The following is a 26882-nucleotide window of genomic DNA, read 5'->3' as shown; positions in this document are numbered from 1 at the left end:
ATTAATTCCAATATAGATAGGTGTGAGGTGGTACATCTTGGTAGGGTGAATAAAGAGGTTGGTAAATGAGTGTTTAAATGAAGGAGAGCAGCAAAGGGAATGGGGGGACAGATACACAAATAATGAAAAGCAGGTTAAAAGGCCATGAAAATGCAAACCAAGCACTGGGGTTCGTTTCGAGAGTAAGGAATTGCAAAGCAGAGAAGTTATGTTCAATCTATATAGACCCTTGGATAGACCAGACTTGGAGTGCTGTGTACAGTCCTGCTCTCCATACTACACAAAGCACATAGAGACACTGGGGAAGGTGCAACACACATTGAGAACGATGATACCAGAACTGAGAGGTTTACATATCCAGAATGACTGAACATGCTGGGGCTCATTCTCTAGAGAAGACAAGGCTGAAGGATGATATAATAGAGACGTTTAAAATTATGAAGGAGTTTAATCGGGTCAATGTAGAGCAGATGTTACCATGTGTGGGAGTCCAACACTAGATCATAAATATAAACTACTCACTAATAAATCCAATAAGGAATTGAGGAGAAAGCTCTTTATTCAGAGAGTGGTTGGAAAGTACAGCTTGCTAATATGTGGGGTAGTTGAGGTGAGCAGCACAGATGCCTTTAAGGGGAAGCCAGATCAGAATATAAGGGAGAAAGGAATCGAAGGATATGATAGGCTGAATGAAGTAAGTTGGGAGGTGGTGGTGTGGAGCATTATCACCGACATGGACCTGTGGGGCTGAATGGTCTGTTTCTTTACTGTAAATAATATATAATTTTCTGGTGAATTCTGAAAAGACATGATACAGCACTCGAAACAAACTTCAGTAAGGGCCTAGGTGTCACAGAGGGTCAAATTCTGACCTTGCACCCCTACTGATCTGAACAACTTGCACAAAATGAATGTGGGGAATTCAAAGACAGTCCTCAGTGAGGGATCAGATGTGTGTGTGTGGTGTGTAACAAGCTCTGAGTCTGGAACCTTTCAGTTGAGCTCCAGCCTCAACAGCTTTTTGGGGAGAGGGTTCCCGATTCCCACTACCCTTTGTATGAAGAAATGCTTCCTGACATCACACCTGAACAGCCTAGCTTTAACTTTAAGGTTATGCCCCTTGTTCTGGTCTCCCAGCAGATGAAATAGTATCCCTGTATCATCTTAAACACCCCACTGATATCAGCCTTCATTTTATATATTAAAGGAAATAAAATGCTCGTCTGTGCCACCTTAACCCTTTTAACCCCCTTTATCATTCTGGTGAATCTGTGCTGAACCCCCGCCAAAGGTAATACATTATTCATGAGGTTTGAGGTCCAGAACTGTACGCAGTGCTCTCGATGGAATCATCCCTTGCATGGTTTAGTATCCGTGGATACAATTCATCCACTCCTGAGGATTTATCATCTTTACGTTTTACTAGTTTAGAAATTCAGCAACAGAAATGGTCTGGAGTGGGATGGGGGACAGAGTAACATTGGTAATGTCAAGGTAATGTAGAGGGAGCTCAATAGCTCACCAGTTCTGGCTACTGCTCCAGCTCGCCCTACGTATCTGTCTGTCCCACTATCCTTCCTCGGTGGGTCTGAATGTTGCAGACTGACACAGTGAAAGATCCAGTGACTGATTCCCACCAGCCCGAGCTCTCCACGTTCTCACTGATGAAACCTCTGTTCACGGGAAGCAGGCTCTGTTTGATTGTTTAGGTTCTGTAACCCCTGGCCCTGTATTACTGCTGTCAGAACAATGGTCTGTATTCAGAAATAAACCTTACTGCATTGATCACAGCTTTATATCCGTGTCTTGTTTCTCATCAGGATCAGTGTCTGAGGACATGGTGTTCGGAGGAGGAATGAGGCTGGGCGATGATTTGGAAATCGCAGGAAGTGTGAAGAGGAAACCACTGCAGGGAATCTCTGCAGTGCCTAATAACACATTCAAAAAGGTAATTCTATAAGACAGGTGTATCAGAGTATTAGCACTGACTGTTCAGGGTCCAAGATATCTCACTTGAATGGGTTTCTTGAGGCATATTGGAAATAGACCCACAGACCGTTTGATGGGACAGTGTCGAGGGAGATTTACTCTCTCTCTATCGCGTGGTTCCTCAATTTCGTTTATTTCTCTCTTTCACTATCTGCCTCATTTTATCTCTCTCTCTCTGCCTCACTCTCTTCTCTCCACCTCTGTTTCATCTACAATTGCTCTCTCTCCCCTCCTCATTTTCTCTCTCTCTCATTCACCTTTTCTCACCTCTCTTTACCTCGCATTTCTCTCTGCCTCGCTGTCTCACTCTACCTTTCTAATCTCTGCTTAGTGGTCCGTCTTTCTGCTTCACGCGCAGTCCCTCTTTCCACCTCTTTTGTCACTCTCTCTTCTCTGCCTCAGTCTCTCTCTCGTCATCCCAGCCGCTGTTTCCTTTTTCCTTCCTCTCTAAAACTCTGCCTCATTCTCTCTCTCCAACTCCCTTGGATTCTTGTCTCTCTCCCTGTGTGTCTCACTTATTTTGCTGCTTGTTTCCTCACACTCTCCCCTTCTCTGTCAGTCTTTCTTTATCTTACTCTCCCTTCTCTCTTGCTATCTTTGTCTCTCCTTCTGTCTTTCTCCATTCTGTCTCTGTTTCTTCCCTCTCTCCCCTGTGTCTCACACTCCCCCACTTCTCCCGTTTTCTCTCTCTATCTACCGGGATTCCTGATGTAACAGGACTGTATGAACCAAAGGCTTTAACACACCCAGCCCGTGCTCTAAACACATTGCATGAGCTGATCACATCTTCTGCAGCCCCCAGTTTTAAAATGTGCTGCCCAGGATGTGCCGGGCCCCACCAGGGGCTTGGAAACTTGCAAGATTTAGCAGTTAATCTAGAGGGAAGTTTGCTTTAGGTTCCAACGTGTGTCTCTACATCTAATCCAGTCCCATTTCCAAACTCATTTTATTACATTACATGGTTCAGTGACACATCCGCCCACATATGTACACGTTGCCTCCGATGTGCTTCTCCGTTAATCTACTGGGCCTTGTTTTTCATTATATTTGACAGCTGGTCTCTGTTTTTGAAGCAGTTCGGTCATTTTGTAAATTTATCTGAAATGTTTGAACATTTGGTAAGCAATTCCTGCTGATCTGCTGAACGGATTTCCATATAGGACACAGATGTCTCGAGGGAGCAGGCTTTCCAGTCACGTTAAAATAATGTTTTAAAGTGTTATTCTCCAGACCGCCTAGCAGTGGAGGCAAACTTGGGGAAATATGTTGGCACATTTATAAAATGAGTAAAGTACACCTGTTTAAAGTTATGAAGGGGCCAAGGGACCGGTTGCTAAGGGCCAAGGGACCGGTTGCTAAGGGCCAAGGGACCGGTTGCTAAGGGCCAAGGGTTGGGTACTAATGGCCAAGTGAATGGTTGCCGAAGGCCTTGGCACTGGTGGCAGAGGGCCAAGAGACCTGTTGCTAAGGGCCTAGAGACTAGGTGCAACAGGCCAAGGGTCTGGTTGCGAATTGCCAAGGGGCCAGTTGCTAAGGGCCAAGGGACCTGTTGGTCAGGGCCAAGGGACCTGTTGGTCAGGGCCAAGTGCCTTGCTGCTAGAAGCGAAACGACCGGAGGCTGTGGACTTAGGATCGGGTGACTGAGCATGAAGGGACTGGTGGCTGAGGGCCAAGGCACTGGTTGCTATGGGCCAATGTTGGTTGCTGTGGGGCAAGGGACCGGTTGCTACGGGCCTACAGACTGGTTGCTAAGGGCGAACAAAACAGTTGCTAAGGGCCAAGGGCCTGGTTACTTCGTTCCAAGGGACCAGTTGCTAAGGGCCAAGGGACTTTTTGTTAAGGGGCAAGTGCCTTGCTGCTAGGAGCGATACGACCGGTGGCTGAGGGCTAAGGATCGAGTGGCTGAGCGCGAAGGGACTGGTGGCTGAGGGCCAAGTGCCTTGCTGCTAAGAGTGAAACAACAGTGGCTGAGAGCTGAGGAAACGTTGCCCAGGGCGAAGAGACCAGTGGCTGAGGGGGGAGAAAGGTCAGAGAGTCCCATTGACTCCGATGCACACTGGTCCATGGGACTGAGGAGAAAGGTCAGAGAGAGTCCCATTGACTCAGATACACTCTGGTCCTGGGGATGGACAATGGAGAAAGGTAAGAGAGAGTCCCATTGACTCAGATACACACTGGTTCTGGGGATAAACTGGGGGGAAAGGTCAGAGAGAGTCCCATTGACTCAGATTCACACTGGTCCTGGGGATGGACAATGGAGAAAGGTCCTGGGGATAAACTGGGGAGAAAGGTCAGAGAGAGTGCCATTGACTCCGATACACACTGGTCCTGGGGATAAACTGGGGAGAAAGGTCAGTTAGTCCCATTGACTCAGATACACACTGGTCCTGGGAATGGACAATGGAGAAAGGTCAGAGAGAGTCCCATTGCCTCAGATACACACTGGCGCTGGGGATAGACTGGGGAGTAAGGTCAGAGGGTCCCATTGACTCAGATAAACACTGGTCCTGGGGTTAGATGGGGGAGAAAGGTCAGAGAGAGTCCCATTGCCTCAGATACACACTGGCGCTGGGGATAGACTGGGAGAAAGGTCAGAGGGTCCCATTGACTCAGATAAACACTGGTCCTGGGGTTAGATGGGGGATAAAGGTCAGAGAGAATCCCATTGCCCCAGATACACACTGGCGCTGGGGATAGACTGGGGAGAAAGGTCAGAGGGTCCCATTGACTCAGATACACACTGGTCCTGGGGTTAGATGGGGGAGAAAGGTCAGAGAGAGTCCCATTGACTCAGATACACACTGGTCCTGGGGATGTACTGGGGGGAAAGGTCAGAGAGAGTCCCATTGACTCAGATACACACTGGTCCTGGGGATGGACAATGGAGAAAGGTCCTGGGGATAATCTGGGGGGAAAGGTCAGAGAGAGTGCCATTGACTCATATACACACTGGTCCTGGGGATAAACTGGGGAGAAAGGTCAGAGAGAGTCCCATTAACTCAAATACACACTGGTGCTGGGGATAGACTGGGGAGAAAGGTCAGAGAGTACCATTGACTCAGATACATACTGGTCCTGCGGGTCAGGGGAGAAAGGTCAGATAGAGTCCCATTGACTCAGTTCCGCACAGCTCCATGGGACTGAGGAGAAAGGTCAGAGAGAGTCCCATTGACTCAGATACACTCTGGTCCTGGGGATGGACAATGGAGAAAGGTAAGAGAGTCCCATTGACTCAGATACACACTGGTCCTGGGGATGGACAATGAAGAAAGGTCCTGGGGATAAACTGGGGAGAAAGGTCAGCTAGTCCCATTGACTCAGATACACACTTCTCCTGGGAATGGACAATGGAGAAAGGTCAGAGAGAGTCACATTAACTCAGATACACACTGGTCCTGGGGGACTGGGGAGAAAGGTCAGAGAGTCCCATTGATTCAGATACACACTGGTCCTGGGGATAGACTGGGGTGAAAGGAAGAGAGTCCTATTGACTCAGATACACACTGGTCGTGGGGATGGACAATGGAGAAAGGTCCTGGGGATAAACTGGGGAGAAAGGTCAGAGAGAGTGCCATTGACTCAGAAACACACTGGTCCTGGGGATAAACTGATGAGAAAGGTCAGTTAGTCCCATTGATTCAGATACACACTGGTCCTGGGCATGGACAATGGAGAAAGGTCAGAGAGAATCCCATTAACTCAGATACATACTGGTCCAGGGGGACTGGGGAGACAGGTCAGAGTCTCATTGACTCAGATACACACTGGTCCTTGGGGGAATGGGGCGAAAGGTCAGAGAGAGTCCCGTTGCCTCAGATACACACTGGTGCTGGGGATAGACTGGGGAGAAAGGTCAGAGAGTACCATTGACTCAGATACATACTGGTCCTGCGGGTCAGCGGAGAAAGGTCAGATAGAGTCCCATTGACTCAGTTACACACAGGTCCATGGGACTGAGGAGAAAGGTCAGAGAGAGTCTCATTGACTCAGATATACTCTGGTCCTGGGGATGGACAATGGAGAGAGGTAAGAGAGAGTTCCATTGACTCAGATACACACTGGTCCTGGGGATAAACTGGGGAGAAAGGTCAGAGAGAGTCCCATTGACTCAGATACACAGTTATCCTGGGGGACTGGGGAGAAAGGTCAGAGAGTCCCATTGACGCAGATACACACTGGTCCTGGTGGACTGGGGAGAAAGGTCAGATAGAGTCCCATTGACTCAGATACACACTAGTCCTGTGGGACTGGGGAGAAAGGTCAGAGAGTTCCATTGACTCAGATACACACTGGTCCTGGGGATGGTCTGGGGAGAAAGGTCAGAGAGAGTCCCATTGACACAGATACACACTGGTCCTGGGGATGGACAATGGAGAAAGGTCCTGGGGATAAACTGGTGAGTAAGGTCAGAAAGAGTGCCATTGACTCACATACACATTGGTCCTGGGAATAAACTGTGGAGAAAGGTCAGAGAGAGTCCCATTGACTCAGATATGCAGTGGTCCTGGGGATAAACTGGGGAGAAAGGTCAGAGAGTCCTATTGACTCAGATACACACTGGTCCTGGGGATGGACAATGGAGAACGGTCAGAGAGAGTCCCATTGATTCAGATAAACACTGCTCCTGGGGGAATTGGGGGAAACGTCAAAGAAAGTCCCATTGACTCAGATACACACTGGTCCTGGGGGACTGAGGGGAAAGGTCAGAGAGTCCCATTGACGCAGATACACACTGGTCCTGGGGATAAACTGGGGAGAAAGATCAGAGAGAGTCCCATTGACTGAGATACACTGGTCCTGGGGACTGGGAGCAAAGGTCAGAGAGAGTCCCATTGAATCAGATAGAAAATAGGTGCACCGCCATTCAATGAGTTCATGGCTGAACATGAAACTTCAGTACCCCCTTCCTACTTTCACGCCATATCCCTTGATCCCCCGAGTAGTAAGGACTTCATCTAACTCCCTTTTGAATATATTTAGTGAATTGGCCTCAACTACGTTCTGTGGTAGAGAATTCCACAGGTTCACCACTCTCTGGGTGAAGAAGTTTCTCCTTTTCTCGGTCCTAAATGGCTTACCCCTTATCCTTAGACTGTGACCCCTGGTTCTGGACTTCCCCAACATTGGGAACATTCTTCCTGCATCCAACCTGTCCAAACCCGTCAGAATTTTAAACGTTTCTATGAGGTCCCCTCTCACTCTTCTGAACTCCAGTGAATACAAGCCCAGTTGATCCAGTCTTTCTTGATAGGTCAGTCCCACCATCCCGGGAATCAGTCTGGTGAATCTTCGCTGCACTCCCTCAATAGCAAGAATGTCCTTCCTCAAGTTAGGAGACCAAAACTGTACACAATACTCCAGGTGTGGCCTCACCAAGGCCCTGCACAACTGTAGCAACACCTCCCTGCCCCTGTACTCAAATCCCCTCGCTATGAAGGCCAACATGCCATTTGCCTTCTTAACCGCCTGCTGTACCTGCATGCCAACCTTCAATGACTGATGTACCATGACACCCAGGTCTCGTTGCACCTTCCCTTTTCCTAATCTGTCACCATTCAGATAATAGTCTGTCTCTCTGTTTTTACCACCAAAGTGGATAACAACCTCACATTTATCCACATTATACTTCATCTGCCACGCATTTGCCCACTCACCTAACCTATCCAAGTCACTCTGCAGCCTCATAGCATCCTCCTCGCAGCTCACACTGCCACCCAACTTAGTGTCATCCGCAAATTTGGAGATACTACATTTAATCCCCTCGTCTAAATCATTAATGTACAATGTAAACAGCTGGGGCCCCAGCACAGAAGCCTGCGGTACCCCACTAGTCACTGCCTGCCATTCCGAAAAGTACCCATTTATTCCTACTCTTTGCTTCCTGTCTGACAGCCAGTTCTCAATCCACGTCAGCTTTAACTTTGCACATTAATCTCCTGTGTGGGACCTTGTCGAAAGCCTTCTGAAAGTCCAAATATACCACATCAACTGGTACTCCTTTGTCCACTTTATTGGAAACATCCTCAAAAAATTCCAGAAGATTTGTCAAGCATGATCTCCCTTTCACAAATCCATGCTGACTTGGACCTATTATGTCACCATTTTCCAAATGCGCTGCTATGACATCCTTAATAATTGATTCCATCATTTTACCCACTACTGAGGTCAGGCTGACCGGTCTATAATTCCCTGCTTTCTCTCCCTCCTTTTTTAAAAAGTGGGGTTACATTGGCTATCCTCCACTCGATAGGAACTGATCCAGAGTCAATGGAATGTTGGAAAATGACTGTCAATGCATCCGCTATTTCCAAGGCCACCTCCTTAAGTACTCTGGGATGCAGTCCATCAGGCCCTGGGGATTTATCGGCCTTCAATCCCTTCAATTTACCCAACACAATTTCCCGACTAATAAAGATTTCCCTCAGTTCCTCCTCCTTACTAGACCCTCTGACCACTTTTATATCCGGAAGGTTGTTTGTGTCCTCCTTAGTGAATACTGAACCAAAGTACTTGTTCAATTGGTCTGCCATTTCTTTGTTCCCCATTATGACTTCCCCTGATTCTGACTGTAGGGGACCTATGTTTGTCTTTACTAACCTTTTTCTCTTTACATACCTATAGAAACTTTTGCAATCCGCCTTAATGTTCCCTGCAAGCTTCTTCTCGTACTCCATTTTCCCTGCCCTAATCAAACCCTTTGTCCTCCTCTGCTGAGTTCTAAATTTCTCCCAGTCCCCAGGTTCGCTGCTATTTCTGGCCAATTTGTATGCCATTTCCTTGGCTTTAATACTATCCCTGATTTCCCTTGATAGCCACGGTTGAGCCACCTTCCCTTTTTTATTTTTACGCCAGACAGGAATGTACAATTGTTGTAATTCATCCATGCGGTCTCTAAATGTCTGCCATTTCCCATCCACAGTCAACCCCTTAAGTATCATTAGCCAATCTATCTTGGCCAATTCATGCCTCATACCTTCAAAGTTACCCTTCTGTAAGTTCTGGACCATGGTCTCTGAATTAACTGTTTCATTCTCCATCCTAATGCAGAATTCCACCATATTATGGTCACTCTTCCCCAAGGGGCCTCGCACAGTGAGATTGCTAATTAATCCTCTCTCATTACACAACACCCAGTCTAAGATGGCCTCCCCCCTAGTTGGTTCCTCAACATATTGGTCTAGAAAACCATCCCTTATGCACTCCAGGAAATCCTCCTCCACCGTATTGCTTCTAGTTTGGCGAGCCCAATCTATGTGCATATTAAAGTCACCCATTATAACTGCTGCACCTTTATTGCATGCACTCCTAATTTCCTGTTTGATGCCCTCCCCAACATCACTACTACTGTTTGGAGGTCTGTACACAACTCCCACTGACGATTTTTTCCCTTTAGTGTTCTGCAGCTCGACCCATATAGATTCCACATCATCCAAGCTAATGTCTTTCCTAACTATTGCATTAATCTCCTCTTTAACCAGCAATGCTACCCCACCACCTTTTCCTTTTATTCTATTTATTTTATTTTAGATACATACTGGTCCTTGGGGACTGGGGGGAAAGGTCAGAGAGAGTCGCATTGACTCAGATACACACTGGTCCTGGGAGACTGGGGAGAAAGGTCAGATAGAGTCCCATTGAATCAGATACGTACTGGTCCTGGGGTACTAGATAGAAAGGTCAGAGAGAGTCCCATTGATTCAGATGCAGACTGGTCCTGGGGATGGACAATGGAGAAAGATCAGAGAGAGTCTCATTGACTCAGATACACACTGGTCCTGGGGGAGTGGGGAGAAAGGTCAGAGAGAGAGTCCCATTCACGCGGATACACACCGGTTATGTGGGACTGGGGAGAAAGGTCAGAGAGAGTCCCTTTGACTCAGATGCACACTGGTCCTGGGGGACAGGGGAGAAAGGTCAGAGAATCCCACTGACTCAGATGGACACTGATGCTGTGGATGGACAATGGAGAAAGGTCAGAGGGAGTTCCATTGACTCAGATACACACTGGTCCTGGGGATAGACTGGGGAGAAAGGTCAGAGAGTCCCATTGACTCAGTTACACACTGGTCCTGGGGGACTGGGGGGAAAGGTCAGAGAGAGTCCCATTGATTCAGATACACACTGGTCCTGGGGGACTGGGGGGAAAGGTTAGAGAGAGTCCCATTGACTCAGAAACACACTGCTCCTGGGGGACTGGGGAGAAAGGTCAGAGAGTCCCATTGACGCAGATGCACACTGGTCCTGGGGTACAGGGGAGAAAGGTCAGAGAATCCCACTGACTCAGATGGACACTGATGCTGTGGATGGACAATGGAGAAAGGTCAGAGGGAGTTCCATTGACTCAGATACACACTGGTCCTGGGGATAGACTGGGGAGAAAGGTCAGAGAGTCCCATTGACTCAGTTACACACTGGTCCTGGGGGACTGGGGGGAAAGGTCAGAGAGAGTCCCATTGATTCAGATACACACTGGTCCTGGGGGACTGGGGGGAAAGGTTAGAGAGAGTCCCATTGACTCAGAAACACACTGCTCCTGGGGGACTGGGGAGGAAGGTCAGAGAGAGTCCCATTGACTCAGATACACACTGGTCCTGGTGGACTCGGGAGAAAGGTCAGACAGAGAGTCCCATTGACTCAGATACACACTGGTCCTGGGGCTGGACTTGGGAGAAAGGTCAGAGCGAGTCCCATTGACTCAGATACACACTGGTCCTGGGGTTTATCTGGGGAGACAAGTCAGAGAGAGTCCCATTGATTAAGATACACAATGGTCGTGGTGGACTGGGCGGAAAGGTCAGAAAGAGTCCCATTGACTCAGATATACAATGGTCCTGGGGGACTAGGGAGAAAGGTCAGAGAGAGTCCCATTGACTCAGATACACACTGGTCCTGGTGGACTGGGGAGAAAGGTCAGACAGAGCGTCCCATTGACTCAGATACACACTGGTCCTGGGGCTGGACTGGGGAGAAAGGTCAGAGCGAGTCCCATTGACTCAGATACACACTGGTCCTGGTGGATTGGGGAGAAAGGTCAGACAGAGAGTCCCATTGACTCAGATACACACTGGTCCTGGGGGACTGGGGAGAAAGGTCAGATAGTCCCATTGACTCAGATACACACCGATTATGCAGGACTGGGGAGAAAGGTCAGAGAGAGTCCCTTTGACTCAGATGCAGACTGGTCCTGGGGATGGACTGGGGAGAAAGTTCAGAGGGAGTCCCATGGACTCAGATACACACTGCTGCTTGGGATAGACTGGGGAGTAAGGTTAGGGAGATTCCCATTGACTCAGATACACACTGGTCCTGGGGATAGACTGGGGAGAAAGGTTAGAGAGAGTCCCATTGACGCAGGTACACACTGGTCCTGGTGGACTGGGGAGAAAGGTCAGCTCGAGTCCCATTTATTCAGATACACACTGGTCCTGGGGGACTGGGGAGAAAGGTCAGAGAATCCCATTGACTCAGATACACACTGGTCCTGGGGATGGACTGGCGAGAAAGGTCAGAGAGAGTCCCATTGACTCAGATACACACCGATCCTGCGGGACTGGGGAGAAAGGTCAGAGAGAGTCCCATTGACTCAGATATACACTGGTCCTGTGGGACTGGAGAGAAAGGTCAGAGACTCCCATTGACTCAGATACACACTGGTCCTGGGGATGGTCTGGGGTGAAAGGTCAGAGAGAGTTCCATTGACTCAGATACACACTGGTCCTGGGGATGGTCTGTGGAGAAAGTTTAGAGAGAATCCCATTGACTCAGATACACACTGGTCCTGGGGATAGACTGGGGAGAAAGGTCAGAGAATCCCATTGACTCAGATAAACACTGGTCCTGGGGGACTGGGGAGTAAGGTCAGAGAGAGTCCCATTGACTCAGTTACACACTGGTCCTGGGGGACTGGGGGCAAAGGTCAGAGAGAGTCCCATTGACTCAGATACACACTGGTCCTGGGGGACTGGGGGGAAAGGTTAGAGAGAGTCCCATTGACTCAAAAACACACTGGTCCTGGTGGACTGGGGAGAAAGGTCAGAGAATCCCATTGACTCAGATACACACTGGTCCTGGGGGACTGGGGAGTAAGGTCAGAGAGAGTCCCATTGACTCAGATACACACTGGTCCTGGGGATGGTCTGGGGAGAAAGGTCAGAGAGTCCCTTTGACTCAGAAACACACGGGTCCTGGGGGACTGGCGGGAAAGGTCAGAGAAAGTCCCATTGACTCAGATACACACTGGTCCTGGGGCTGGACTTGGGAGAAAGGTCAGAGCGAGTCCCATTGACTCAGATACACACTGGTCCTGGGGTTTATCTGGGGAGACAAGTCAGAGAGAGTCCCATTGATTAAGATACACAATGGTCGTGGTGGACTGGGTGGAAAGGTCAGAAAGAGTCCCATTGACTCAGATATACAATGGTCCTGGGGGACTAGGGAGAAAGGTCAGAGAGAGTCCCATTGACTCAGATACACACTGGTCCTGGTGGACTGGGGAGAAAGGTCAGACAGAGCGTCCCATTGACTCAGATACACACTGGTCCTGGGGGACTGGGGAGAAAGTTCAGATAGTCCCATTGACTCAGATACACACCGATCCTGCGGGACTGGGGAGAAAGGTCAGAGAGAGTCCCATTGACTCAGATATACACTGGTCCTGTGGGACTGGAGAGAAAGGTCAGAGACTCCCATTGACTCAGATACACACTGGTCCTGGGGATGGACAATGGAGAAAGGTCAGAGGGAGTTCCATTGACTCAGATACACACTGGTCCTGGGGATAGACTGGGGAGAAAGGTCAGAGAATCCCATTGACTCAGATAAACACTGGTCCTGGGGGACTGGGGAGTAAGGTCAGAGAGAGTCCCATTGACTCAGTTACACACTGGTCCTGGGGGACTGGGGGCAAAGGTCAGAGAGAGTCCCATTGACTCAGATACACACTGGTCCTGGGGGACTGGGGGGAAAGGTTAGAGAGAGTCCCATTGACTCAAAAACACACTGGTCCTGGTGGACTGGGGAGAAAGGTCAGAGAATCCCATTGACTCAGATACACACTGGTCCTGGGGGATGGGGAGTGAGGTCAGAGAGAGTCCCATTGACTCAGATACACACTGGTCCTGGGGATGGTCTGGGGAGAAAGGTCAGAGAGTCCCTTTGACTCAGAAACACACGGGTCCTGGGGGACTGGCGGGAAAGGTCAGAGAAAGTCCCATTGACTCAGATACACACTGGTCCTCGGGATGGACTATGGAGAAAGGTCAGAGAGAGTCCCATTGACTCAGATACACACCGGTCCTGCGGGACTGGGGAGAAAGGTCAGAGAGTCCCTTTGACTCAGATGCACACTGGTCCTGGGGATGGACTGGGGAGAAAGTTCAGAGAGTCCCATTGACTCAGATGGACACTGATGCTGGGGATGGATAATGGAGAAAGGTCAGAGGGTGTCCCATTGACTCAGATACACACTGGTCCTGGGGATGGACTGGTGAGAAAGGTCAGAGAGAGTCCCATTGACTCAGATACACACTGCTCCTGGGGGACTGGGGAGAAAGGTCAGAGAGTCCCATTGACTCAGATACACACCGATTATGCGGGACTGGGGAGAAAGGTCAGAGAGAGTCCCTTTGACTCAGATGCAGACTGGTCCTGGGGATGGACTGGGGAGAATGTTCAGAGGGAGTCCCATGGACTCAGATACACACTGCTGCTTGGGATAGACTGGGGAGTAAGGTTAGGGAGATTCCCATTGACTCAGATACACACTGGTCCTGGGGGACTGGGGAGAAAGGTCAGAGAGAGAGTCCCATTCACTCAGATACACACTGGTCCTGGGGATAGACTGGGGAGAAAGGTCAGAGAGTCCCTTTGACTCAGAAACACACGGGTCCTGGGGGACTGGCGGGAAAGGTCAGAGAAAGTCCCATTGACTCAGATACACACTGGTCCTCGGGATGGACTATGGAGAAAGGTCAGAGAGAGTCCCATTGACTCAGATACACACCGGTCCTGCGGGACTGGGGAGAAAGGTCAGAGAGTCCCTTTGACTCAGATGCACACTGGTCCTGGGGATGGACTGGGGAGAAAGGTCAGAGAGTCCCATTGACTCAGATGGACACTGATGCTGGGGATGGATAATGGAGAAAGGTCAGAGGGTGTCCCATTGACTCAGATACACACTGGTCCTGGGGATGGACTGGTGAGAAAGGTCAGAGAGAGTCCCATTGACTCAGATACACACTGCTCCTGGGGGACTGGGGAGAAAGGTCAGAGAGTCCCATTGACTCAGATACACACCGATTATGCGGGACTGGGGAGAAAGGTCAGAGAGAGTCCCTTTGACTCAGATGCAGACTGGTCCTGGGGATGGACTGGGGAGAATGTTCAGAGGGAGTCCCATGGACTCAGATACACACTGCTGCTTGGGATAGACTGGGGAGTAAGGTTAGGGAGATTCCCATTGACTCAGATACACACTGGTCCTGGGGGACTGGGGAGAAAGGTCAGAGAGAGAGTCCCATTCACTCAGATACACACTGGTCCTGGGGATAGACTGGGGAGTAAGGTTAGAGAGAGTCCCATTGACGCAGGTACACACTGGTCCTGGTGGACTGGGGAGAAAGGTCAGCTCGAGTCCCATTGATTCAGATACAAACTGGTCCTGGGGGACTGGGGAGAAAGGTCAGAGAGAGTCGCATTGACTCAGATACACAATGGTCGTGGGAGTCTGGGGGAAAAGGTCAGAGAGAGTCCCATTGACTCAGATACTCACTGGTCCTGGGGACTGGGGGGAAAGGTCAGAGTGAGTCCCATTGACTCAGATACACACTGGTCCTGGGGATGGTCTGGGGAGAAAGGTCAGAGAGAGTTCCATTGACTCAGATACACACTGGTCCTGGGGATGGTCTGGGGAGAAAGGTCAGAGAGAGTTCCATTGACGCAGATACACACTGTTCCTGGGGATGGTCTGTGGAGAAAGTTTAGAGAGAATCCCATTGACTCAGATACACACTGGTCCTGGGGATGGACAATGGAGAAAGGTCAGAGAGAGTCCCATTGACTCAGATACACACCGGTCCTGCGGGACTGGGGAGAAAGGTCAGAGAGAATCCCATTGACTCAGATACACACTGGTCCTGGGGATGGACAATGGAGAAAGATCAGAGAGAGTCCCATTGACTCAGATACACACTGGTCCTGGGGATGGACAATGGAGAAAGGTCTTGGGGATAAACTGGTGAGTAAGGTCAGAGAGAGTGTCATTGACTCACATACACATTGGTCCTGGGGATAAACTGGAGAAAGGTCAGAGAGAGTCCCATTGACTCAGATACACACTGGTCCTGGGGATGGACAATGGAGAACGGTCAGAGAGAGTCCCATTGACTCAGATACACACTGGTCCTGGGGATGGTCTGGGGAGAAAGGTCAGAGAGTCCCTTTGACTCAGAAACACACGGGTCCTGGGGGACTGGCGGGAAAGGTCAGAGAAAGTCCCATTGACTCAGATACACACTGGTCCTCGGGATGGACTATGGAGAAAGGTCAGAGAGAGTCCCATTGATTCAGATACACACCGGTCCTGCGGGACTGGGGAGAAAGGTCAGAGAGTCCCTTTGACTCAGATGCACACTGGTCATGGGGATGGACTGGGGAGAAAGGTCAGAGAGTCCCATTGACTCAGATGGACACTGATGCTGGGGATGGACAATGGAGAAAAGTCAGAGGGTGTCCCATTGACTCAGATACACACGGGTCCTGGGGGACTGGGGAGAAAGGTCAGAGAGTCCCATTGACTCAGATACACACTGGTCCTGGGGGACTGGGGATAAAGGTCAGAGGGAGTCCCTTTGACTCAGATGCAGACTGGTCCTGGGGATAGACTGGGGAGTAAGGTTAGGGAGATTCCCATTGACTCAGATACACACTGGGCCTGGGGGACTGGGGAGAAAGGTCAGAGAGAGAGTCCCATTGATTCAGATACAAACTGGTCCTGGGGGACTGGGGAGAAAGGTCAGAGAGAGTCGCATTGACTCAGATACACAATGGTCGTGGGAGTCTGGGGGAAAAGGTCAGAGAGAGTCCCATTGACTCAGATACTCACTGGTCCTGGGGACTGGGGGGAAAGGTCAGAGAGAGTCCCATTGACTCAGATACACACTGGTCCTGGGGATGGTCTGGGGAGAAAGGTCAGAGAGAATCCCATTGACTCAGATACACACTGGTCCTGGGGATGGACAATGGAGAAAGGTCAGAGAGAGTCCCATTGACTCAGATACACACTGGTCCTGGGAGACTGGGGAGAAAGGTGGGAGAGTCCCACTGACTCAGATGGACACTGATGCTGGGGATGGACAATGGAGAAAGGTCAGAAAGCGTTCCATTGACTCAGATACATACTGGTCCTGCGGGTCAGGGGAGAAAGATCAGATAGAGTCCCATTGACTCAGATACACACTAGTCCTGGGGGACTGGTGGGAAAGGTCAGAGAGTTCCATTGACTCAGATACACACTGGTCCTGGGGATGGTCTGGGGAGAAAAGTCAGAGAGAGTCCCATTGACTCAGATACACACTGGTCCTGGGGATGGTCTGGGGAGAAAGGTTCGAGAGAATCCCATTGACACAGATGCACACTGGTCCTGGGGATGGACAATGGAGAAAGGTCAGAGAGAGTCCCATTGACTCAGATACACACTGGTCCTGGGGATGGAAAATGGAGAAAGGTCCTGGGGATAAACTGGTGAGTAAGGTCAGAGAGAGTGCCATTGACTCAGATACACACTGGTCCTGGGGATGGACAATGGAGAACGGTCAGAGAGTCCCATTGACTCAGATACACACTGGTCCTGGGGATGGACAATGGAGAACGGTCAGAGAGAGTCCCATTGACTCAGATACACACTGGTCCTGGGGGACTGGGGAGAAAGGTCAGAGAGTCCCATTGACTCAGATAAACACTGCTCCTGGGGGAATTGGGGGAAATGTCAAAGAAAGTCCCATTGACTCAGATACACACTGGTCCTGGGGGACTGGGGAGAAAGGTCAGAGAGAGTCCCATTGACTCAGATGCACACTGGTCCTGGGGATAAGCTGGGGAGAAAGATCAGAGAGAGTCCCATTGACTGAGATACACTGGTCCTGGGGACTGGGAGCAAAGGTCAGAGAGAGTCCCATTGAATCAGATAGAAACATTGAAACATAGAAAATAGGTGCACCGCCATTCAATGAGTTCATGGCTGAACATGAAACTTCAGTACCCCCTTCCTACTTTCATGCCATATCCCTTGATCCCCCGAGTAGTAAGGACTTCATCTAACTCCCTTTTGAATATATTTAGTGAATTGGCCTCAACTACGTTCTGTGGTAGAGAATTCCACAGGTTCACCACTCTCTGGGTGAAGAAGTTTCTCCTTTTCTCGGTCCTAAATGGCTTACCCCTTATCCTTAGACTGTGACCCCTGGTTCTGGACTTCCCCAACATTGGGAACATTCTTCCTGCATCCAACCTGTCCAAACCCGTCAGAATTTTAAACATTTCTATGAGGTCCCCTCTCACTCTTCTGAACTCCAGTGAATACAAGCCCAGTTGATCCAGTCTTTCTTGATAGGTCAGTCCCACCATCCCGGGAATCAGTCTGATGAATCTTCGCTGCACTCCCTCAATAGCAAGAATGTCCTTCCTCAAGTTAGGAGACCAAAACTGTACACAATACTCCAGGTGTGGCCTCACCAAGGCCCTGTACAACTGTAGCAACACCTCCCTGCCCCTGTACTCAAATCCCCTCGCTATGAAGGCCAACATGCCATTTGCTTTCTTAACCGCCTGCTGTACCTGCATGCCAACCTTCAATGACTGATGTACCATGACACCCAGGTCTCGTTGCACCTTCCCTTTTCATAATCTGTCACCATTCAGATAATAGTCTGTCTCTCTGTGTTTACCACCAAAGTGGATAACCTCACATTTATCCACATTATACTTCATCTGCCACGCATTTGCCCACTCACCTAACCTATCCAAGTCACTCTGCAGCCTCATAGCATCCTCCTCGCAGCTCACACTGCCACCCAACTTAGTGTCATCCGCAAATTTGGAGATACTACATTTAATCCCCTCGTCTAAATCATTAATGTACAATGTAAACAGCTGGGGCCCCAGCACAGAAGCCTGCGGTACCCCAGTAGTCACTGTCTGCCATTCCGAAAAGTACCCATTTACTCCTACTCTTTGCTTCCTGTCTGACAACCAGTTCTCAATCCACGTCAGCACACTACCCCCAATCCCATGTGCTTTAACTTTGCACATTAATCTCCTGTGTGGGACCTTGTTGAACGTCCAAATATACCACATCAACTGGTACTCCTTTGTCCACTTTATTGGAAACATCCTCAAAAAATTCCAGAAGATTTGTCAAGCATGATCTCCCTTTCACAAATCCATGCTGACTTGGACCTATCATGTCACCATTTTCCAAATGCGCTGCTATGACATCCTTAATAATTGATTCCATCATTTTACCCACTACTGAGGTCAGGCTGACCGGTCTATAATTCCCTGCTTTCTCTCCCTCCTTTTTTAAAAAGTGGGGTTACATTGGCTATCCTCCACTCGATAGGAACTGATCCAGAGTCAATGGAATGTTGGAAAATGACTGTCAATGCATCCGCTATTTCCAAGGCCACCTCCTTAAGTACTCTGGGATGCAGTCCATCAGGCCCTGGGGATTTATCGGCCTTCAATCCCTTCAATTTACCCAACACAATTTCCCGACTAATAAAGATTTCCCTCAGTTCCTCCTCCTTACTAGACCCTCTGACCACTTTTATATCCGGAAGGTTGTTTGTGTCCTCCTTAGTGAATACTGAACCAAAGTACTTGTTCAATTGGTCTGCCATTTCTTTGTTCCCCATTATGACTTCCCCTGATTCTGACTGCAGGGGACCTATGTTTGTCTTTACTAACCTTTTTCTCTTTACATACCTATAGAAACTTTTGCAATCCGCCTTAATGTTCCCTGCAAGCTTCTTCTCGTACTCCATTTTCCCTGCCCTAATCAAACCCTTTGTCCTCCTCTGCTGAGTTCTAAATTTCTCCCAGTCCCCAGGTTCGCTGCTATTTCTGGCCAATTTGTATGCCATTTCCTTGGCTTTAATACTATCCCTGATTTCCCTTGATAGCCACGGTTTAGCCACCTTCCCTTTTTTATTTTTACGCCAGACAGGAATGTACAATTGTTGTAATTCATCCATGCGGTCTCTAAATGTCTGCCATTGCCCATCCACAGTCAACCCCTTAAGTATCATTAGCCAATCTATCTTGGCCAATTCATGCCTCATACCTTCAAAGTTACCCTTCTGTAAGTTCTGGACCATGGTCTCTGAATTAACTGTTTCATTCTCCATCCTAATGCAGAATTCCACCATATTATGGTCACTCTTCCCCAAGGGGCCTCGCACAGTGAGATTGCTAATTAATCCTCTCTCATTACACAACACCCAGTCTAAGATGGCCTCCCCCCTAGTTGGTTCCTCGACATATTGGTCTAGAAAACCATCCCTTATGCACTCCAGGAAATCCTCCTCCACCGTATTGCTTCTAGTTTGGCGAGCCCAATCTATGTGCATATTAAAGTCACCCATTATAACTGCTGCACCTTTATTGCATGCACTCCTAATTTCCTGTTTGATGCCCTCCCCAACATCACTACTACTGTTTGGAGGTCTGTACACAACTCCCACTAACGATTTTTGCCCTTTAGTGTTCTGCAGCTCTACCCATATAGATTCCACATCATCCAAGCTAATGTCTTTCCTAACTATTGCATTAATCTCCTCTTTAACCAGCAATGCTACCCCACCTCCTTTTCCTTTTATTCTATTTATTTTATTTTAGATACATACTGGTCCTTGGGGACTGGGGGGAAAGGTCAGAGAGAGTCGCATTGACTCAGATACACACTGGTCCTGGGAGACTGGGGAGAAAGGTCAGATAGAGTCCCATTGAATCAGATACGCACTGGTCCTGGGCTACTAGATAGAAAGGTCAGAGAGAGTCCCATTGATTCAGATGCAGACTGGTCCTGGGGATGGACAATGGAGAAAGATCAGAGAGAGTCTCATTGACTCAGATACACACTGGTCCTGGGGGAGTGGGGAGAAAGGTCAGAGAGAGAGTCCCATTCACGCAGATACACACCGGTTATGTGGGACTGGGGAGAAAGGTCAGAGAGAGTCCCTTTGACTCAGATGCACACTGGTCCTGGGGGACAGGGGAGAAAGGTCAGAGAGAGTCCCTTTGACTCAGATGCACACTGGTCCTGGGGATGGACAATGGAGAAAGGTCAGAGAGAGTCCCATTGACTCAGATACACACCGGTCCTGCGGGACTGGGGAGAAAGGTCAGAGAGTCCCATTGACTCAGATACACACTGGTCCTGGGAGACTGGGGAGAAAGGTGAGAGAGTCCCACTGACTCAGATGGACACTGATGCTGTGGATGGACAATGGAGAAAGGTCAGAGGGAGTTCCATTGACTCAGATACACACTGGTCCTGGGGAGAAAGGTCAGAGAGTCCCATTGACTCAGATACACACTGGTCCTGGGGGACTGGGGGGAAAGGTTAGAGAGAGTCCCATTGACTCAGAAACACTCTGCTCCTGGGGACTGGGGGGAAAGGTCAGAGAGTCCCATTCACTCAGATACACACTGGTCCTGTGGGACTGGAGAGAAAGGTCAGAGACTCCCATTGACTCAGATACACACTGGTCCTGGGGATGGTCTGGGGAGAAAGTTTAGAGAGAATCCCATTGACTCAGATACACACTGGTCCTGGTGGACTGGGGAGAATGGTGAGATAGAGTCCCATTGTCTCAGATACACACTGGACCTGGAGGACTGGGGGGAAAGGTCAGCGAGTCCCATTGACTCAGATACACATTGGTCCTGGGGATAGACTGGGGAGAAAGGTCAGAGAGAGTCCCATTGACTCAGATACACACGGGTCCTGGGGGACTGGCGGGAAAGGTCAGAGAAAGTCCCATTGACTCAGATACACACTGGTCCTCGGGATGGACTGTGGAGAAAGGTCAGAGAAAGTCCCATTGACTCAGATACACACTGGTCCTCGGGATGGACTGTGGAGAAAGGTCAGAGAGAGTCCCATTGACTCAGATACACACCGGTCCTGCGGGACTGGGGAGAAAGGTCAGAGAGTCCCTTTGACTCAGATGCACATTGGTCCTGGGGATGGACTGGGGAGAAAGGTCAGATAGTCCCATTGACTCAGATGGACACTGATGCTGGGGATGGACAATGGAGAAAGGTCAGAGGGAGTCCCATTGACTCAGATACACACTGGTCTTGGGAGAATGTTCAGAGGGAGGCCCATGGACTCAGATATCCACTGCTCCTGGGGATAAACTCGGGAGAAAGGTCAGAGAGAGTCCCATTGACTCAGATACACACTGGTCCTGGGGATAGACTGGGGAGAAAGGTCAGAGAGAGTCCCATTGACTCAGATACACACTGGTCCTGGGGGACTGGGGGGAAAGGTTAGAGAGAGTCCCATTGACTCAGAAACACACTGCTCCTGGGGGACTGGGGAGGAAGGTCAGAGAGAGTCCCATTGACTCAGATACACACTGGTCCTGGTGGACTGGGGAGAAAGGTCAGACAGAGAGTCCCATTGACTCAGATACACACTGATCCTGGGGCTGGACTTGGGAGAAAGGTCAGAGAGTCCCATTGATTCAGATACACACTGGTCCTGGTGGACTGGGGAGAAAGGACAGCTCGAGTCCCATTGATTCAGATACAAACTGGTCGTGGGGGACTGGGGAGAAAGGTCAGAGAGTCCCATTCACTCAGATACACACTGGTCCTGTGGGACTGGAGAGAAAGGTCAGAGAGTCCCATTGACTCAGATACACACTGGTCCTGGGGATGGTCTGGGGAGAAAGGTCAGACAGAGAGTCCCATTGACTCAGATGCACACTGATCCTGGGGCTGGACTTGGGAGAAAGGTCAGAGAGTCCCATTGATTCAGATACACACTGGTCATGGGGGACTGGGCGGAAAGGTCAGAGATTCCCATTCACTCAGATACACACTGGTCCTGGGGATAGACTGGGGAGTAAGGTTAGAGAGAGTCCCATTGACTCAGATACACACTGGTCCTGGGGGACTGGGGAGAAAGGTCAGAGAGTCCCATTGACGCAGGTACACACTGGTCCTGGTGGACTGGGGAGAAAGGACAGCTCGAGTCCCATTGATTCAGATACAAACTAGTCGTGGGGGACTGGGGAGAAAGGTCAGAGAGTCCCATTCACTCAGATACACACTGGTCCTGTGGGACTGGAGAGAAAGGTCAGAGACTCCCATTGACTCAGATACACACTGGTCCTGGGGATGGTCTGGGGAGAAAGTTTAGAGAGAATCCCATTGACTCAGATACACACTGGTCCTGGTGGACTGGGGAGAATGGTGAGATAGAGTCCCATTGTCTCAGATACACACTGGTCCTGTGGGACTGGAGAGAAAGGTCAGAGAGTCCCATTGACTCAGATACACACTGGTCCTGGGGATGGTCTGGGGAGAAAGTTTAGAGAGAATCCCATTGACTCAGATACACACTGGTCCTGGTGATAGACTGGGGAGAAAGGTCAGAGAGTCCCTTTGACTCAGATACACACGGGTCCTGGGGGACTGGTGGGAAAGGTCAGAGAAAGTCCCATTGACTCAGATACACACTGGTCCTCGGGATGGACTCTGGAGAAAGGTCAGAGAGAATCCCATTCACTCAGATACACACGGGTCCTGGGGATAGACTGGGGAGAAAGGTCCGAGAGTCCCATTTACTCAGGTACACAGTGGTCCTGGGGATGGACAATGGGGAAAAGTCAGTGAGAGTCCCATTGACTCAGATACACACTGGTCCTGGTGGACTGGGGAGTAAGGTCAGCTCGAGTCCCATTGATTCAGATACAAACTGGTCCTGGGGACTGGGGGGAAAGGTCAGAGAGTCCCATTGACTCAGATACACACTGGTCCTGTGGGACTGGAGAGAAATGTCAGAGAGAGTCCCATTGATTCAGATGCAGACTGGTCCTGGGGATGGACAATGGAGAAAGATCAGAGAGCGTCCCATTGACTCAGATACACACTGGTCCTGGGGATAGACTGGGGAGAAAGGTCAGAGAGTCCCATTGACTCAGATACACACTGGTCCTGGGGATAGACTGGGGAGAAAGGTCAGAGAGTCCCATTGACGCAGATACACACTGGTCCTGGTGGACTGGGGAGAATGGTGAGATAGAGTCCCATTGACTCAGATACACACAGCTCCTGGGGATAGACTGGGGAGAAAGGTGAGAGAGTCCCACTGACTCAGATGGACACTGATGCTGTGGATGGACAATGGAGAAAGGTCAGAGGGAGTTCCATTGACTCAGATACACACTGGTCCTGGGGATAGACTGAGGAGAAAGGTCAGAGAGTCCCATTGACTCAGATACACACCGATTATGCGGGACTGGGGAGAAAGGTCAGAGAGAGAGTCCCATTGACTCAGATACTCACTGGTCCTGGGGACTGGGGGGAAAAGGTCAGAGTGAGTCCCATTGACTCAGATATACACTGGTCCTGGGGATGGTCTGGGGAGAAAGGTCAGAGAGAGTTCCATTGACTCAGATACACACTGGTCCTGGGGATGGTCTGTGGAGAAAGTTTAGAGAGAATCCCATTGACTCAGATACACACTGGTCCTGGGGATGGACAATGGAGAAAGGTCAGAGAGAGTCCCATTGACTCAGATACACACCGGTCCTGCGGGACTGGGGAGAAAGGTCAGAGAGTCCCATTGACTCAGATACACACTGGTCCTGGGGATGGTCTGGGGAGAAAGGTTCGAGAGAATCCCATTGACACAGATACACACTGGTCCTGGGGATGGACAATGGAGAAAGGTCAGAGAGAGTCCCATTGACTCAGATACACACTGGTCCTGGGGATGGACAATGGAGAAAGGTCCTGGGGATAAACTGGTGAGTAAGGTCAGAGAGAGTCCCATTGACTCAGATACACACTGGTCCTGGGGATGGACAATGGAGAACGGTCAGAGAGAGTCCCATTGACTCAGATACACACTGGTCCTGGGGGACTGGGGAGAAAGGTCAGAGAGTCCCATTGACTCAGATAAACACTGCTCCTGGGGGAATTGGGGGAAATGTCAAAGAAAGTCCCATTGACTCAGATACACACTGGTCCTGGGGGACTGGGGAGAAAGGTCAGAGAGAGTCCCATTGACTCAGATGCACACTGGTCCTGGGGATAAACTGGGGAGAAAGATCAGAGAGAGTCCCATTGACTGAGATACACTGGTCCTGGGGACTGGGAGCAAAGGTCAGAGCGAGTCCCATTGAATCAGATAGAAACATAGAAACATAGAAAATAGGTGCACCGCCATTCAATGAGTTCATGGCTGAACATGAAACTTCAGTACCCCCTTCCTACTTTCATGCCATATCCCTTGATCTCCCGAGTAGTAAGGACTTCATCTAACTCCCTTTTGAATATATTTAGTGAATTGGCCTCAACTACTTTCTGTGGTAGAGAATTCCACAGGTTCACCACTCTCTGGGTGAAGAAGTTTCTCCTTTTCTCGGTCCTAAATGGCTTACCCCTTATCCTTAGACTGTGACCCCTGGTTCTGGACTTCCCCAACATTGGGAACATTCTTCCTGCATCCAACCTGTCCAAACCCGTCAGAATTTTAAACATTTCTATGAGGTCCCCTCTCACTCTTCTGAACTCCAGTGAATACAAGCCCAGTTGATCCAGTCTTTCTTGATAGGTCAGTCCCACCATCCCGGGAATCAGTCTGATGAATCTTCGCTGCACTCCCTCAATAGCAAGAATGTCCTTCCTCAAGTTAGGAGACCAAAACTGTACACAATACTCCAGGTGTGGCCTCACCAAGGCCCTGCACAACTGTAGCAACACCTCCCTGCCCCTGTACTCAAATCCCCTCGCTATGAAGGCCAACATACCATTTGCTTTCTTAACCGCCTGCTGTACCTGCATGCCAACCTTCAATGACTGATGTACCATGACACCCAGGTCTCGTTGCACCTTCTCTTTTCTAATCTGTCACCATTTAGATAATAGTCTGTCTCTCTGTGTTTACCACCAAAGTGGATAACCTCACATTTATCCACATTATACTTCATCTGCCACGCATTTGCCCACTCACCTAACCTATCCAAGTCACTCTGCAGCCTCATAGCATCCTCCTCGCAGCTCACACTGCCACCCAACTTAGTGTCATCCGCAAATTTGGAGATACTACATTTAATCCCCTCGTCTAAATCATTAATGTACAATGTAAACAGCTGGGGCCCCAGCACAGAAGCCTGCGGTACCCCAGTAGTCACTGTCTGCCATTCCGAAAAGTACCCATTTACTCCTACTCTTTGCTTCCTGTCTGACAACCAGTTCTCAATCCACGTCAGCACACTACCCCCAATCCCATGTGCTTTAACTTTGCACATTAATCTCCTGTGTGGGACCTTGTTGAACGTCCAAATATACCACATCAACTGGTACTCCTTTGTCCACTTTATTGGAAACATCCTCAAAAAATTCCAGAAGATTTGTCAAGCATGATCTCCCTTTCACAAATCCATGCTGACTTGGACCTATCATGTCACCATTTTCCAAATGCGCTGCTATGACATCCTTAATAATTGATTCCATCATTTTACCCACTACTGAGGTCAGGCTGACCGGTCTATAATTCCCTGCTTTCTCTCCCTCCTTTTTTAAAAAGTGGGGTTACATTGGCTATCCTCCACTCGATAGGAACTGATCCAGAGTCAATGGAATGTTGGAAAATGACTGTCAATGCATCCGCTATTTCCAAGGCCACCTCCTTAAGTACTCTGGGATGCAGTCCATCAGGCCCTGGGGATTTATCGGCCTTCAATCCCTTCAATTTACCCAACACAATTTCCCGACTAATAAAGATTTCCCTCAGTTCCTCCTCCTTACTAGACCCTCTGACCACTTTTATATCCGGAAGGTTGTTTGTGTCCTCCTTAGTGAATACTGAACCAAAGTACTTGTTCAATTGGTCTGCCATTTCTTTGTTCCCCATTATGACTTCCCCTGATTCTGACTGCAGGGGACCTATGTTTGTCTTTACTAACCTTTTTCTCTTTACATACCTATAGAAACTTTTGCAATCCGCCTTAATGTTCCCTGCAAGCTTCTTCTCGTACTCCATTTTCCCTGCCCTAATCAAACCCTTTGTCCTCCTCTGCTGAGTTCTAAATTTCTCCCAGTCCCCAGGTTCGCTGCTATTTCTGGCCAATTTGTATGCCATTTCCTTGGCTTTAATACTATCCCTGATTTCCCTTGATAGCCACGGTTGAGCCACCTTCCCTTTTTTATTTTTACGCCAGACAGGAATGTACAATTGTTGTAATTCATCCATGCGGTCTCTAAATGTCTGCCATTGCCCATCCACAGTCAACCCCTTAAGTATCATTAGCCAATCTATCTTGGCCAATTCATGCCTCATACCTTCAAAGTTACCCTTCTGTAAGTTCTGGACCATGGTCTCTGAATTAACTGTTTCATTCTCCATCCGAATGCAGAATTCCACCATATTATGGTCACTCTTCCCCAAGGGGCCTCGCACAGTGAGATTGCTAATTAATCCTCTCTCATTACACAACACCCAGTCTAAGATGGCCTCCCCCCTAGTTGGTTCCTCGACATATTGGTCTAGAAAACCATCCCTTATGCACTCCAGGAAATCCTCCTCCACCGTATTGCTTCTAGTTTGGCGAGCCCAATCTATGTGCATATTAAAGTCACCCATTATAACTGCTGCA

General features: G+C 49.3%; 1 protein-coding gene across 6 annotated transcripts in view; it reads left to right on the top strand.

Moving 5' to 3' along the window:
- LOC139249547 (zinc finger protein 664-like) overlaps window positions 1-26882 on the top strand; it is a 202033-nt gene that overhangs the window by 31096 nt on the left and 144055 nt on the right. For all 6 annotated transcript variants that reach the window (XR_011591200.1, XR_011591199.1, XM_070872487.1 and 3 more), the window contains exon 2: window positions 1821-1948. The gene's annotated coding sequence lies outside the window, so the exon portion shown is untranslated. The remainder of the gene's footprint in view (window positions 1-1820; window positions 1949-26882) is intronic.

This window comes from Pristiophorus japonicus, unplaced genomic scaffold (genome assembly GCF_044704955.1).
Source record: "Pristiophorus japonicus isolate sPriJap1 unplaced genomic scaffold, sPriJap1.hap1 HAP1_SCAFFOLD_318, whole genome shotgun sequence".
NCBI lineage: Eukaryota > Metazoa > Chordata > Chondrichthyes > Pristiophoridae > Pristiophorus > Pristiophorus japonicus.
This window is presented reverse-complemented; position numbering and strand designations above follow the sequence as displayed.